Genomic DNA, 15,780 nt, shown 5'->3' with positions numbered 1-15,780 from the left:
CCTCTGGAGATCTTGAATTCTTCCTCTTTCTGAAAATAAACTTCCTAAATCTTCGTTCGGCAGCCTTCGCATTTGAAATAAGTGTGAGCTGTGATCTACTCAGTCCTGCCTGGAATCCCCTGGGTAGGGAAGCCACACCAGTGCAAAGACCCCCGGGACGATAACTGTGGAATGAGGACCTCTTGCAATGCCAGGCTGGGCTCAGGCTCCTAGCTAGCCCTTTGCTTTATCTCCTAGCATTCTCTCCGCAGACTAGAGATAGGCGTCTCTGACTACCCTGCTCCCCTTTTACAAAGGGGCGCCTCCTCCCCAGAGGTGCACCACCTGGCCTCCAGGTCACACACAGTATTCAGGATCGCGGGGCTGAGATGAGAAATCCAGGTGTGGTGGGAGCCACACCGCCTCCTAGCGGTCACCTCCGCTGATGCGCGTCCAGGTGGTCAAGCCAGAAGGGGCTGGGTTGGCTGCCTTCCCAACGCGGCTTCTGGGGTGCATGTGTGTGTGTGTGATTACAATATGTGCGTGTGCGCGCGTGTAATTATAATATATGCATAACCTCCTGTGTGTGTGTGCATGGGTGTGTGTGTAATTATATAATATATGCATAACCTCCTATATGCGTGTGTGCATGTGTGTACGTAATTATATAATATATGCATAACCTCCTATGTGTGTGTGTGTAATTATGATATATGCATTACCTCCTATGTGTGTGTGTGTGTGTAATTATATTATAATATATGCATTACCTCCTGTGTGTGTGTAATTATATTATATGCATTACCTCCTGTGTGTGTGTGTGTGTAATTATAATATATGCATAACCTCCTGTGTGTGTGCATGTGTGTGTGTAATTATATAATATATGCATAACCTATGTGTGTGTGCATGCGTGTGTAATTATATTATAATATATGCATAACCTCCTATGTGTGTGTGTGTGTGTAATTATATTATAATATATGCATAACCTCCTGTGCGTGTGCATGTGTGTGTAATTATAACCTCCTGTGTGTGTGTGTAATTGTAATATATGCATTACCTCCTATGTGTGTGTGTGTAATTATATTATAATATATGCATAACCTCCTATGTGTGTGTGTGTGTGTAATTATATTATAATATATGCATAACCTCCTGTGCGTGTGCATGTGTGTGTAATTATAACCTCCTGTGTGTGTGTGTAATTGTAATATATGCATTACCTCCTATGTGTGTGTGTGTAATTATATTATAATATATGCATAACTTCCTATGTGTGTGTGTGTGTGTGTAATTATAATATATGCATAACCTCCTCCTTCATTGAGCTCGCCGGTGCAAACCAGGTTGTCCACTTTTCGGACACGTCCCAAGAGCCCCTGGCGTCCAGGCTGGGACTCACTCTCCCGCAGGTTCCCTCCGCGCACAGGTGGTTGAAACTGCCCTCGTGAGAGAGGCTGGCATCCCCACGCTGTGACCCCGAAGAAAGGGGACGTCACCCACTCGGCTCACCCCTTGCTAGTGGGGCGCGTTCACATCTAAGTGAACAACAAAAAGCAACAAGTTGTGTGGCTGGAAGTTGCCCCGAAGGAGGGGAATGGGGCGAGGGGGGCAGAACGGCGCGCCCCGCACAGCCAGGCCGGGCAGCGGCAGCGATGTGCCGGGAGGGGGGTCCCCCAGGGCGGCCTCGGCCCGGGAGTGAGGCTGCGGGGGTCCCTCCGCCACGCAAGGCGCCGAGAGTGGCGCGCGGGGACCACCCGGGAGTCTGCGCGCTGGCTGCTCGGCATGGGACTCAGGGGAGGGAGTGGGCGTGGTCAATGGCGGGGCGGGGCCAGAAGCACGGGGGCGTGGCCTCTCCGCCCCGCCCTCTCCTCGGGGATGCCGGGATGTTTACACTCCTGACAGCGGCGTCCGCGGGAGGAGGAGCGGGAGCCGCGGGAGGATGGGCCGCCGCTAGGCTCGCTCTCGGGACGCGCGGGGCCGTGCGAGGCGGGGTGGCCGCGCCTGCAGCGTCCGCGGGGGCGGCGCGGCGCGAGGTGGCGTTCGGCTCCGGGCACCGCAGCCACAGCCCCCGGCCCAGCGGGCCTTCCCGCGGCGCCTCCTGGCCGGGCCGCCCGCGCGCCCGCCCCGGGCCCCTCGCGGGCAGGAGGACGGGCGCCTCCCAACTTCCTGGTGAGTCGCTGCGGGGTCGCGGGCGCGGGGCCGGGCTGGAACGGCGAGTCGGGGCAGTTCGGGCGGCCTCCGGGCCCCGCGGCCGGCCGGGAGGTGGGGCGGGGCGCGCCGCGCTGAAGCCGGGGGTGGGGTCCCGCTCGTGGGCAGTGGAGTGGCCGGGGCTCCGCGCCCAGCACCGGCTCCGGCGGCCGAGGCCGCGGTAACTAAGAAACTGCGCGGCCTCGGCGGCGGCGGCGGCGGCAACAGGTCTTCGGTTTCAGGACCCGAGGAACTTGGGCGAAGTCCCGCCTCCTGCCGCCCGGCGCGTGCTGATTGGCCGCACCGGGTATTTATCCGTCGCTGATTGGTGGGGCCCAGCTGTCAGGATTCGGCCACCACCAGACTTGGCGGAGCGAAGTTCGGTGGCGAAGGGGGAGGAGGAAGGTGGTCTCCGGTGGCTGGGGAGGCGCGGGGAGGACCGCCGGCCGGTTGGACGGTGAGCTTTCGCGGGACGCCGTTAGGGCGAAGAACGGCAGGGAGGGATGGAGGGATGGCAAGGCCCTAGCGCGCACTGGGGGGTGGGGGTGGGGAGGGGGGAGAGACGATGGCAGCGGAAAAGAAAGACATCGAACTTCGAGGCCAAAGCCAGAGAGACGAAGGGGAGCCCGAAGGAAAGAGGAGGGAGGTGGGGGGGGACCACGTTTCCTGGGACAGGGTCGGGCAGCGAGCGCGACCCAGAAGATGCTACCGGCGGTGGCCCCTGTGCGCCATAGGCCTCGGCCAGGAGGTACCCCAACCGATGGAGCGGCCATCGCGCAGCTGTAGCCCTGGACAGGGGTCAGGAGGAAGGACTGACTTATTCTGCAGCAGGACATGCCCCCGTCCAACGCGTCGCACGAATGAAATGCTTTTCTTGCTCCTTGGAGACTAGGGATCCCAAGAATGCGGTGGGAGACGTCAGACGCCCGCGTTCCGGGAGCACCGAGCACCCGTCGTGATGACAGCCCCGGTGGGTTCTCGTCCCCCCTCCGAGGAGTTTTGCGTTTCAGGGAGCGTGCGCCCTCCCTGCAGGCGACAGCGGGGTTGCGCCGGGCGGCCTTTTGCAGAACCGCAGACAGAAAGTGTGTCGACGCGTCGGTGCGGGGGCTTGAGCGGCCGTGCGCCGGTCGGAGGGGAGGGCGAGCGGGCGCCCTAGGACTTGCACCCAGAAAAAGTGTGTGTGGCACGTTTGGGGCGACCCGACTGTCACCGACCCCGGTGCGTCCCCAGCGAGAGGGGCAAGTGAGCCCTGCGATGCGCTGTGGCAACTCTCGCCGGATGGGCGCTCGGGATTCTGGGCCGGAACAGCTAGCGGAGGCCAGTGCACGGGGGACGGTGAACGTAGCCCGTAGCCGTTTCGTTTCCCGGGGAAGGAGTCCGCTCCGCAGCGGGTTCACTGCGAAAACCGCAGCATCCTCTGCTGGTCCGGCCTGGGAGCGGGCTGGGCCGGGGAGGGGGGGCGGGGGGGCGGGGGGGGCCTGGAAACTTCGCTCCCGGGAGGAGTCAAAGGGCAGAAAGCAGGTGGGGACGGTGGGAGACGAGCTGTGGAAATAAAAGGGCGAAGGACCCCCTTGTGAGGGCTGTTGGCCAGAGACTCCGGCTCGGGGAGCCTGGGCGCCCCGGGAGGTGCGGGCCTGAGATGCCGCCCGGCAGCGCGACGCCCCGCCCCCGGGGCACTGACGGCCCCCGCAGCCAATGAGCGGCGAGGACAGCGTGGTTCCCGCTCGGGGCGGGACTTCCGGCCCCGGCGGGGGCGGGAGGGGCGGGACCTCCAGTGGAGGGAAGTGCTGGGCGCCGGGATGCGGGGCGCACGTGTAGGTGACGGCGGGGAGGCTCCGCTGTCCTCGCCCCTCATACGTGTCCGGCCCCCCAGCTCCCGCTGCGACGGAAACCGGAGGGTCGGCGGGAGACCGAGCCGGTCGGCAGCCTGAATTTGGCCGCGGCGACTGGTCGGGGTTTGCCCTGACGTTACCCCAAATGTCGGAACCCAAGTCCTTAGGCGATTCCTACAGCAGCGACCCCCTCTCTCACGTTCAGAGGGGATTTCCGGCCGGAGCAGGAGGGGGGGCAGATTGCTTTGTTCATTTAAAACGGAGTCTTTTATAAAGGACCCTCCCCCACTTCCCATTCAACCAACCGACCAATCAACAAAAAAGACCACTGTGCTGGGGGGGGGGGGGGTGTGTGTCCCTCCGTCCGTCCTGCACTCGGGGCGCACGCCATCGTCCTCTCCATCTGACCGCCGCCCGGCTTACCATCTCCTTCCAGAAGCTGCATGAGCCCATGTTTTCTCCTGGCTGAGTCTCTCCATTTGTCGGGACCCTGGTTTTCTCCGCTGGGAGAGGTCTGCTTCGGGGAGCAGAGGAGCGCCTCCCTGTCAAGTGCGCGGTCCCCGCGGGGTGCCCGGTTCTCTCTCCTGAGGACCCTGGGCCCTGGGGACCCCCGCTGCCCCTGCTTCCGCTTTGCTCTGTGATTCCCATATTCGTGATGCCCTGGGTTCCCGGTCCGAGTTGGTGTGTTTATGGCTTTGAGAGGCCGTTGCCCTTCGCTGCTGGGGTAGGAGAGGGCCACGGAGGCTTGGGGGTGATAGGATGGACAGCAGGACACGGGAGTTGCAGAAGACCCCGAAATCCCGATTGCGAAATGGCAAAATTAAAATTTCCTTCTTAGTCTGCTCCTATTATTATTTTTTAATTGTTAAAATATTTTCCTCATTCTCCTATTGATAACAAGGCCCCTAGCCTCTATTATATTGTGGTTAGGAAAATGGAATAGATATGCTTATATTAAGCTTCTACCACGGAAGGCATTGCGAAGCTTCCATTGCCTTTCCTGTCTGCCTGCCCGACCTGCAGTCAAATAATGCGGGATGTTTGCATGTCACACAGACACCCGGGGGCATGTCCTTATTCCAAACAGTGTATTTCCAGGCATGGTTTGTTATTCAACAAGTAGAGGTAAACGGAAAGATACTCATTATACACGAAGAGTGCTTACCGACGGGTTAATTTTGTGGGAAAGAACTCATGTTTTATTCTCAGTTTCTAATAGCAACGTACAAGTTCGCTTCTTTTGTGTTCTTTCTAGTCTTTGGTGTTAAACTAGTGTGGTGGCCAGTGTTTCCATTCAGGGTAGTAGGTGGGCAGGTGGAATATTCAGCGAGAACTGGCATTTCTGTTTACTTAACGTTTCCGTGTAGACCTAAAACAAAGTTTTAATGAAGTTTGTACATTCAGTGAGTATTTTGATTGTTGATGGCATGTTGTTTTAGCTTCACTTTGTTGTTCGATGACCTAGAGAGTCTGAACCACCTCTGATGATAAGGAGTTGTGTCTTGTTAGCAGTTCTCCCACTGCTCTGAATCATTCTCTGTGGAGTAGGGAGTTATGACGTGATGTTTGATGGTTGGCAGGGAGTCTGAGCCTGCAGAGTTGCCCCAAACCAGGCCACCAAGGGAGTGCTGTGCGTTCTGTGATCCGGGAGCCATCAGCCGGGACCGCGCAGCCAGGCCCTGGACACAGCCCTGGCAGGGAAGGGGCAGCTATTTTGGGGGCCCCAGACCCGGCCCTTGACTGCTGTGGCCCAGGAAGTGGATGCTGGGGCCCTGGCTCTGAACACCCAGAAGGCTGTCAGATCCGGGCTTGACAGGTACGCGGTTGGGAAGCAGGCACTCGGTGGTTTTCGTGTGCAGGTCCGGGAGCCACTGGTCTGCGATAGGCCACACGGGGATGCCACCGGCCTTTTAAAGGAAGATCTCTCATTGACAACGATGGATTGATGGATAGAGTCCGTTCCTGCTGCCGCCACGATGTCTGGCCGGGAGAGCGCACGCAGCTTCGTGGTGGTTCAGGCCCGAGAGTCCGCCTCTGCTGGCCGTTGTAGCCAGCGCCTCAGCTCAGATGCCGCTGGGCACTTGCTCTTTAAATCATTACTGTAACTCAGTCAGAATCAAGTCGATACAGAAGTACAGCTATTTTATAAATAACACTGAGTAATAACAGAAGAGAAAATCCCACTTCGCAGTGGAAGTAACAGCGCATCTGAGTGTGCGTTTCTGTTCCGTCCCAGCCAGGGGTGCCCACCGCAGTGGGTGCTGCTCTCACCTTTTGGCGTCTCTGCAGTGTCTCAGCTGGGCGTGAAGGCTGCCGCTTCCCGTGCCCCGGGGGGTGCAGTCCCACCCCAGGGCTGCCTGCAGCTCTGGCTCCGGCCGGAGGCACCCGCTTTCCATCCTGCCTACCTGGCCGCGTGGACGGCGTTCAAGAATGTCAGGATGAGTAACCGGTTCCTTTTTCCATGACCGGCTTCTTTCCACTGATAACAGGCGGCGGCCCTCGGCCCCTCCATCCGCCCTCCTGTCAGGAGCCCAGACAGGCCTTCGCCTGCCAGCCGGGCGCCCTGTGCCAAGAAGCTGCCCGGCTGCTTCCGATGCCAGCGTTCATTTGCTCACCTTTCTCAGTGATTGGGAGATTTGCTGGTGACCATTCCTAGGCCCACCTTAACACGGAATGTATTAGGATGAGGCACTTGGAAAAGAAGGTCTCCAAGTCCTGGGTTAAGTCCAGGCTCATCTCTATGTCTTTTCCCAGCCAAGCCCAGGTCTGAGGCTCAAGGAGCTGAGCTCATCCTTGGGACTGGGTCTGAGGGCGTGTCTGGCCTGGGAGGGGCGTGGCCGGTGGGAAGAGTGGCAGCTGGGCAGCAGATGGGCACGGTGTTGAGTGGGGCCGCTGGGACCCCTGCCTCCACGTGGGGTCCCTGATGCAGCTGTTTTGTTCTTGCGTGGGGTAGTCATCGCCCCACGGAGATGCGGAGGTCCATTTTCTCCCTGTGAGCGCTGATGGCACAGCGTCGGGTTCAAGCGAGTTTCACGTCAAGGTCGGCTTCTGTGAACTTGGGAGACAGGAGAGCCTGGACGCAGGATGTGGAGCCTTTGGTCACGGGAGGCTTCCCGCAGCCGTGAGATGGATGCGGCTGTGATCCCGCTCACTGCGTTCCTCTTTGCCCACTGGTCCTGTGATCCCCCACATCACAGGTTGAAGAAGAAATCCGGGGGTTGGTAGTAGTTGAAAGTAAGGAAACAGTCTGCACGAAAATCTCACTTTGTGCTTCTAGCCATAGTTTGGTTTTCGTGAATTGCAGGACGTGGGAGGCACCAGGCTGTGCCATGCTGCCTGGCTGGCCTGGAACCTGACCCTGACCCTGACCCACCTTTCCAGGCCATTCCCTTGTACTCCCCTCTGCTTACTCACCGCTGACCACTTTCCATTGCTTGATAAGTGCGCTTCCCTTTCTGGCTTCCCTGGCTCATCTGTATGCGTTTTAATGCCTGCTTTCTGCGCCTCAGCTCTTGCCTCTCGAGGGAAACAATCTTCATCCTTGAAGGCTCGGTGGCACGGGGGGTGCCCGGACGGCTCTCTGGCCTCCAGCTCCATCGCCTCTGCCCACAGTTGCGCTCGTCTCAGCTTCCTTCCTGGAGCATGAGCCTCTGGAAGGTGTGACTCACGCCCTGAGCCTCGCTGTGTTTCCTCACGGCCATTCTTGTCAGAACTGGCAACCAGGGGTGGCCGTGCCTGCAGCCCAGTGACGGCATGGGCAGAGGGCCTGGCGTTGGAGGAAGTGCGCGTGGTCACCGAGGCCGGAGAGGGATGACCAGGGTCAGTGCCGGCGGTGAGGAGCAGGGCTGAGGAAGAATGTGCCACTCCTGAAGGGCTGTCGGCAGGAGCGGGTCTCAGTCAGATTTGCACGTTAGGTAGGTGGTTCCGGCGAGAGCATGGGGGAGGAATTCAGTGACCAAAGGCAGGAGGAGCAGGATAAGCAGAGAGAGGATTGGGAGGTGGACTAACAATGGGGACTTTTGTGGAGGTGAGGGGTGGCCTGGGAACTCCCTGGGTGACAGGTGGCAATGCCACGCCCCGGGAAAGGGTGCAGAGGGGCTCTGAGGTGTTCAAGATGCCGGACCTCGCGAAGCGGGTGGTGGGTGGTCCTGGAGCCCCCGGCTCATAAAGCCTCAGCGTCAGGAGGCAGGTGTGCAGGAGGCAGGCGGGCAAGAGGCAGGCGTGCAGGAGGCAGGTGTGCACGGGAGGCAGGTGTGTGTGGGAGGCAGGTGTGTGTGGGAGGCAGGTGTGTGTGGGAGGCAGGTGTGTGTGGGAGGCAGGTGTGCAGGAGGCAGGTGTGCAGGAGGCAGGCGTGCGCAGGAGGCAGGTGTGCCAGCTGCAGACACATGAGCATTGATTTACATAACTAAGGGACTGGCCATATAACAGAACTCGAGCAAGAGAATCAGCAGAATTGCTCATTGATCGTAGGGCAAAAGGTGTATTTTGTGTGGAAATGAAAGCAGGTAAAACATTTCCTCTGAAACCTGCTCTTTCTAGTGGGGTTCCCGTTGCTGCTGGTTTATTTCAAGCAGGTACTGGATTAAGCAGTGACAGCTGCATGCACAGTTCTTCACCAGCAGCTGACAAAAGCCAGTCGCCGGAGCTGGTGCGTCACCAGGGCACTGAAGGCTCTCTCCAGGGTCACGGCATCCGGGAGCAGCGGGACAGCGGCCTCCCCCTGCACGCACAGCCAAAGCCCTGCTCTCGTGTGATGGACGTGGAGTGGAGTTTCCGGTTGTTAAGGGTTTGGGAGCTCGTGCCCCCTGGGCGCCCTTTAAAAAGCCCCTTGAAGATGTGCTGCAGCGAAAAGCCGGGCTGGGGAAGGGACGTGTTTGTGCAGAAGCAGCGGGACCGGCATTGAGACGGGCTCAGCGGAGAAGCGGGCCGCACAGGGGCCGACGCGCCTGGAAACAGCCAGAGGCCGGAATAACTCGGCAGGATCGGCCGTGGGATCACCCTGGCATCCAGCTGCCGGCTCTGTGCCTTCAACCTATACCGGGACGGGGTCAGCTATTCCTGAACAAAACGGGGTTCCGGGCCCCCCGGGCCGGAGGGCTGTCCGGGGAAGAGGCTCCTGGTGGCCAAAGGGCTCCTGCAGGAAGTCGGGTTTGGGACGGGGCTGCTCTGACCTCGCAGGATGTGGGCATCTCTGAGCCGCGCACACGTCCTGTGGTCGCGAGACGCCTAGGCCCACGAAACCAAAGCCGGGCCGGCCGCTTCACGGGCCGGGGTCCGCGGGTGCACACGCCGGCTTCTGCCTTTCCTAGAATCATCCCATCCCATTCCAGGAACCGCCCATTTCCTGGAAGAGGCGCAGTCACACGGCTTGGCATGTGTGTGCCTGTGTGTGAACACATACAAACAGGCTGATCTGCAGACTTCCGAAAACCCGAGCTCCGGGCTTGTCTCCGGTACAGTCCTGGGTCTCATCCGTCACCTGGAAACGACTCCCACTCGCCCACGGGGCGTCCTGAGAAGATTCTGGAGAGACTTGAAGTGTGTGAAGCCCGTTGCTGGCGTTTCGCTGGAAGAGTTCATAGAAACATGGGATTTGGAAACCCTGGGAGTCAAGGCCACGGGGGCACCTGCAGGCCCCCCCCCCCCCTTTCTTTTGGGCTGTAATTTAACGTTAAGCCTGCAGTTCTAACTGATACTGACAAGCCTGGGGACGCTGCTCACATTTCGCTCATGAAAGTGATTGGTCAGGTTCCCCCGAAGCTCCCGGTGGGACATGGTTGGCCCTTTGCTGGGGGACGGCAGGCTCCCTCGCTTCCCAGGGGGGAGCAGACGGCACCCAGCTGGAGTGATGGCGTCAGGGCCAGAGTTCATCGTTCGCATTGTTACTTAGCGCTCTGCCCCCTTTGGCCCAGGCCCCCCCGCCCCCCGATAATTATGACCTGAAACAACTTCTGATAATTATGATCCTTTAGTGTGGCTTTGCTCATTGAACTGAAGAGTCACAGTGAGAGCCCAGATGGAGTCGTTGCCATAGGAGGGCAGCGCTTTTTTCTTTGAGAGAGTGATTCTTCAGGTTTCTTACGTACATGACGTTCGTGGAGCCATTTACTAAAAATAAAAGTGTGAATAAGTAACGGCTGTCACTCCCACGGTTTCCGTGTGGGCGTGTGGAGGGGAAGGTGTGTGAGCGGCCTCCGTGCCACCGCCCCCGGCGGACTGCGTTTCTCGTGGGAGAGAAGCGTGTTCTGCGTGGGCCAGCCCGCAGGGGCAGGCACGTGACGGCACGGAGAGTCACCTTGTTGCCTAGTTTTCCCATGAACTGTAAACATGGTAGTTCCGTGCTACGTGGATGCGATAAATCATGATGAATCGGAATCTTGGGCATCGCAGCCTCTTTAACTAGCTCAGAGCACCACCCACCAAGAGGCCTCAGCTTTGCTTCTGGGTGAGGCCAGCGGTGGACGCGGTGTCGTTCTGAGCAGACCAGGCCTCGTGTCCCTGCAGTGCGGGTCCCACAGTAACCGGTCCTGGCCGGCTTGCAGGGTGCGCTCCCCCGGGCCGTCCAGGGGGTCCGGCAGGGCTGGGTCATGCGTGATCGCTGGTGGGTCGTCGCTATGGCAACTGCACTGGAGCACCCGCCTCCCAGCTTGGAGCCGCTCCCGGAGCCAGCATGCCAGCAAACCCTGAGTTTATGCAGCGTGACTTCCCTGTGCACTTATTTCAGAGGAAGTGGGTGGGCCCTGAGTGGACTGTGAGACTGGAAGGGACGCTGGAGACCAGGCAGTCGGTACCTCGTTCGCTGTTTGGGGAGCCTGGGGCTCAGAGCATTGTCGGTCGTTCTAAGGAGAATTCTGGGTAAAAGCGGGTGAAGGCTTGGATCCCTGCTCCTGTTCCACTGCTCCCCCCTAAATTATTTGTCCGTGAGACTCTCCTCTGAAACGTAACCTGCTGGGGCTGGATCCGGTCTCAGCCTTCCCAACAGAAGAAAGGGCTTCTGGAAAATTCCACGTGGAGGGTGGACGAATCCACAGGGTGGATTTACAGTCCACTTGAACACTTAGCCGCTTAAAGCCGGTCAGCCAGCCCCTCAACATGGCACGCGAGGGTCAGTGCTTGAGCTGAGGGAGAGGCCTCGTCAAACTCGCTAAATGATGAAAAGCAGTGGGTAGGACACTGAGTTTTGTTCTAATACAAAAGAACGGTAAAAAAGACAATTTTAAAATGCCTTTATACGTTTGACACTCGCAAACTAAGCGTGGGCAGGTGCTCTTCAGGGTGGCCTCTGTGATGGGAATAAGAGTGAAGCAGTGAGAAGATGGGCAGTAGGGAAAGGCTAGCGGCGCGTCAGTCAGCTCTGAGCACTGGCTGGAATGAACTGTTTGACCGACACTAACTCCAGGGGAGTTGGAGCCGCGTGGGCTGATGGTCAGCTTTCGGCAGGAGGGGTTCTCGGGCATGCACCGCGATGGGCTCACCATCCTGGGTTTTTCCCTGGTTAAAGTTTCATCGTATATTAAATACGTAGGTCTCTTCAGCCCCTGCTCCTCAGTGGACAAGGGTGTGTGTGTGTGTGTGTGTGTGGGGAGAGAGAGAGAGAGAGAGAGAGAGAGAGAGAGAGATTGGTTTGAGAGTATGCCTGCTCTCTCATTACTGCCCAAGGTTATGGTCATGAATTAAGACTTGAGGTTAGTGTTGTGGTTGGTGTTCTTGCTGCCCGGCCGGCCTGTGACTTTAAAGCGCCAGTAAAATGAAACCCAGTTGATACTCAAGTTATTCATCGAGCCTGTGAGGCACCTGGTGGGAAGCCTTGCTGATGTGCGGGCGGCCCGGGATCTCCGCAGCCTGTGGGTCGGACTGTGTGCCTTGCAGCACAGGAAGGCCTGGTGCCCAGCGCGCGGTGCTGCGGGGCACAGGAGGGCACGCCTGGCGGCCGTGGCTGCAGGGCGTCTGTGCTGGCCCAGGGCAAGCACGGGGCCAGGGGAACTAGGATTTCTGAAGCGCAGAGACGGCCGGTTTGGCAAAAAGAGTGGGACATGAGGCTCTGAGTCACTCCCCGTAGCTGCCCAGTGGCCTGTGTGGAAGGCAGCTCCGCCTGAGCAGCCACCGCAGAGCTGGGGCAGCCTGAAACCCGAGCCGCTTCCGGGCTGGCGTGGCCGCGAGCCTGGCCGTGGTCTGGACACTCCTCACCAGGCGATGAGCTCCCTGATGCCAGGCCCTTCGCTGTCATCCCTTCCTCCCGGGCCTGCCCACTTCAGAGAAGGACTCAGTGCGTTTCTGTGGCGTGAACCGGGCCTGCGGTTCCAGGCCGAGGAATTTGGACTTGACCCTGAGCCAGAGCACTGAAGGTCACCTTCCAGGGCTAGTTCCCGAGGAGCACTTCCTAGTAAGGCGGGTGGGAGACGTACACTCTGCTCAGAGCCCCGGAATCGGGAGCTCTTAGTTCAGCAAAGGCTGTGATAACGGGGACCCTGGGGCACTGGAGCGCGCACTGCGCACCGAGCCGGCGTTTCCTGTGCGGACCGGTCACTGCAGCCACGCCAGGCCCCGCTGCTGGCGCAGTTTGACTGGACCTGAAAAGTCAGAGGTGCTGCGGCCAGGCTGTTTCCAAACCAGAAATAACTCCGCGGCCTCAGCGCCCGAGCCCACACTCCTCTGGCTGGGGCATCCGTCATCACGCGAGGCAGGAGGCTGGCTGCTGCGGGAGGTGCTGTCAGGGGAGGAATCGTGGCGGCTGTGTTGGCAGGGAGGATGGAGAGGGCTGCTGGGCCGTGTGGGCGCTCACTGGCAGGGGGCAGGCTAGGGCCTCGCAGGCTTTGTGCACAGCCAGCGGGCGCTGGGGCTCCCTGGCCTTCCTCCCTTTCCCACTGACGCTCTCAGTGGGGCTGCTGCGCCTGCTGAACCCCCGGGCCAGGAGGGCTGGGGCCAGGCAGGGAGATGGGAAGAGAAGCAACCACTGCTGGGCCCTGGCTGTGTGCTCGGTTGCTATGGTCCCAGGCACCGAAAGGGTGCCTGTTAGATGCCCAGTCCGGGCACATGGCTGGTCGCAGGTTCCATCCCTGGTAAGGGGCTTGCAGGAGGCAGCCGGTCAATCTCTCTCTCTCTCTTTCTCTCCCCCCCACCCCCTATAATGGGCTTCATTTTCCAGTGAAATATGGCATCACCTCCTTTCAGCCTGCAGTGAGCCATTGATTTTAGACCCATTCTTGTTCATTGACTAGCCAGGGGAAGGTAATGTCTACTTTCCTACAGAGTTGAAAGGTTCATACGCTTCTCAGTTTCTCATGATCGCTGTTGGGAACGCTAGCTCTTCCTCCCTCCTCCCTGATGACTTGGCAGAAATACAAATCCAGTCGCAGATGCGACATGCAGGCTTTGGGGATGACCTCGTCGGAGCAGCGAGAGAGTGAGTGAGGAGATGAGGAGAGACCTCAGGGAGGGGTGGGGGCTCAGGACGAGCGGGCCACTTCCATCTTACTTCTGGTTGGACCGTGTGACCTGTTCCACACGCGCCCCTCCCGGAGTGGAGTCGAGTTCTTCTGCAGTCCTATTCCTAGCTTCCTACTCACGGGAGGCGAGCACTTGTGTCCGTGTTTACAGGGGCTTTGTCTGTCGTTGCCAAGCTGGAGCCCATGGCAGTGAACTTCAGGTGGAGGGTGGGCGACACGCGGGGACGTCCACACAGCTCAGTCCATCGTGTCTCCTCGTGGTCACTCGGGGTTTGCGAGTTGGGCAGGAACGTCCGAGGGTTTTCTTCCTCCTGCATCGTATGTCGAGGCACCTGGTGTCTCTCTAACTTGGTCTGTGGCTCGGGAGCGCTGCCAAGTTCTCTGCTTTCAGATCACCTTCTGCCTTGGGAACTGGTGAGGAGTGTGTGTGCGTGGGAGGGGGAGATGCTGTGGGAGACGGTACATAGCTTTCCCCACTCGTCTGCTCCACCGTGATTCTTGCCTTGAAGACTGGCAATAGTGACTTTTTAAACGCGCCCCTCCTCCTTTATAGGGGACCTTATCTTGGAAGGAGCCGCGTCCCCCTCGCCCACCGTGTGTTAGTGCCTGTCTGCGCCTCACGGGCCGTGTGAGGCGGTGGCTTACGGCGACGCTGGAACGGCCCCAGAGGTGGCGGCGCCCGTGCAGCTGGCGTGTCCCTGCAGCCGGTCCGCACTGCCCTTGACACACGCCTGCATGTCGGGGGCTCGGTGTGCACTCCCAGCCCCGGCCGCTCAGCAGTCACTTTCCAGGGAGCCCTGGCTCCTGGAGGGAGAACCGGGGAGGGAGAAGGGCGCTTGGAAACCACGCTCGGGCACCCATTAGCTTCCTGCTTTTCACTGGAAGCGCTGAGCTCCCGGGACATCCGTCATCCTCTCAAAGCCCGATGTTATCTCCCGGGACTGACTCACAAGGACTCGGAAACCTGTGAATGAACTGTTGATGCCCCGCCTCTGCCAGTGGCCTTTGTCCTGCTGTGATGGAAACCTGGGTGACTCAGTGGTTGAATAGACCCGAGTGAGGTCAGAAGCCGTCCTGCCCAGGGGGGGTTTGGGCCAAGAAACACACTGGGCTCTGGATGTGAGGGTTTAGACTCTGCCGAGTCCCAGCCCCCTCAGTTTCCACGGCGCCCTTCTCAGCGGCGAGGTGTCGGGCGCACAGAGTTATAAGCCGGCGACTTCCTTTCGGGCGAGAACAGCGTTGCTGTTTTCCTGCGGCCCAGGCTCTGCACTGTTATTCGTCCGTTGTGGCTGTTTTGATCAATGAAATGGAACTTACTAGTATTTCCTCATAGACTGCGTAGATGTTACTTATAACTGGACGCTTTGTGACTCGCCTTGCGACGGAAGGGCCCCTTCATTTAAAGAAAAGGAAACCACTTCGTAACTTTGAGCTTCAACTCTTCAGAGTTCTGAAAACTCAAGGAAAGAAAGACTTCTCCAACTGTTCATCCGAAATCTCGCTTCAGACTGGCTTGTGCACAGTGTCAAGTTTAAGATTTCACATTGTGTCGAGATCGGTTATAGAGAAACTGGATAGCAGGATGGAATCGTCAATGTATGTGTGAAAGCAGGAAGTACTTTGAAATGAATGGAATTTATACATACCCTTGGTTAGTCAAATCGCAGTTACTCTAAGCTTAGTTAGAAGTTGAATTTAAAAGATTTTAAGCTCTATGTCTTTATTATTAATTTTTGTTATATAAGGAGGGAGATATCTTCCTTTAGCTAAGCATTCTTTAATATTAATTATAATTTTAAAATGTTTCCTATGTAGTGACTAGTTTTATAGTTAGCCCCCTCGGCCCCCCAACACACACACTCCTGTGAGGACTGGCCTTTCAGTTGAGGCCTGACTGCCACTGTAGGCCTTGTCGTTGGACATACAGGACCTGGGTGGCCGGTGATAGAATATGACGCCGGGGGGAGTGTCGGGGAAGGGCATGTCAGGCATGAGTGCGATCGCAGGATCTTCCTGAATTTTCTTCCCGTTGTGGAGAGGGGCCCATGAGGCCTGAGGGAGGAGAGATAATCTCACCTTGTCTGCCAGGGTCTGCTGAGTACGTGACCGGGGACGGTGACGCTTGGTGGTGGGTAGACAGAACTTGTGCTAAGCAACTGGCAGATGTGAGGGTGTGGCTATCGTAATGGGTTCCTTTTTGAAAACAATATATTTTATTGATGTCAGAGAGGAAGGGAGAGAGAGACAGAAACATCAATGATGAGAGAGAATCATGGATCAGCTGCCTCCTGCACGCCCCACACTGGGGATCAAGCCCATGACCTGGGCAT

At 58.3% G+C, this 15,780-nt stretch overlaps 1 protein-coding gene across 2 annotated transcripts in view; it reads left to right on the top strand.

Annotated features, from left to right (window-relative positions):
- Window positions 1-1,990: 1,990 nt before the first annotated feature.
- The window catches only part of NEK7 (NIMA related kinase 7), a 38,791-nt gene continuing 25,001 nt past the window's right edge, over window positions 1,991-15,780 (top strand). Inside the window, exon 1 of one of the 2 annotated variants that reach the window (XM_081114259.1) lies at window positions 1,991-2,154. The gene's annotated coding sequence lies outside the window, so the exon portion shown is untranslated. Of the gene's footprint in view, window positions 2,155-2,545; window positions 2,630-15,780 lie in introns of those variants that run through there. The other variant, XM_081114260.1, reaches the window with a different exon arrangement.

The sequence above is a fragment of the Myotis nattereri genome (genome assembly GCF_964212035.1).
Source record: "Myotis nattereri genome assembly, chromosome: 20".
NCBI lineage: Eukaryota > Metazoa > Chordata > Mammalia > Chiroptera > Vespertilionidae > Myotis > Myotis nattereri.
The sequence above is the reverse complement of the archived record's forward strand: the minus strand, read 5'-3'. Positions and strand labels throughout refer to the sequence as shown.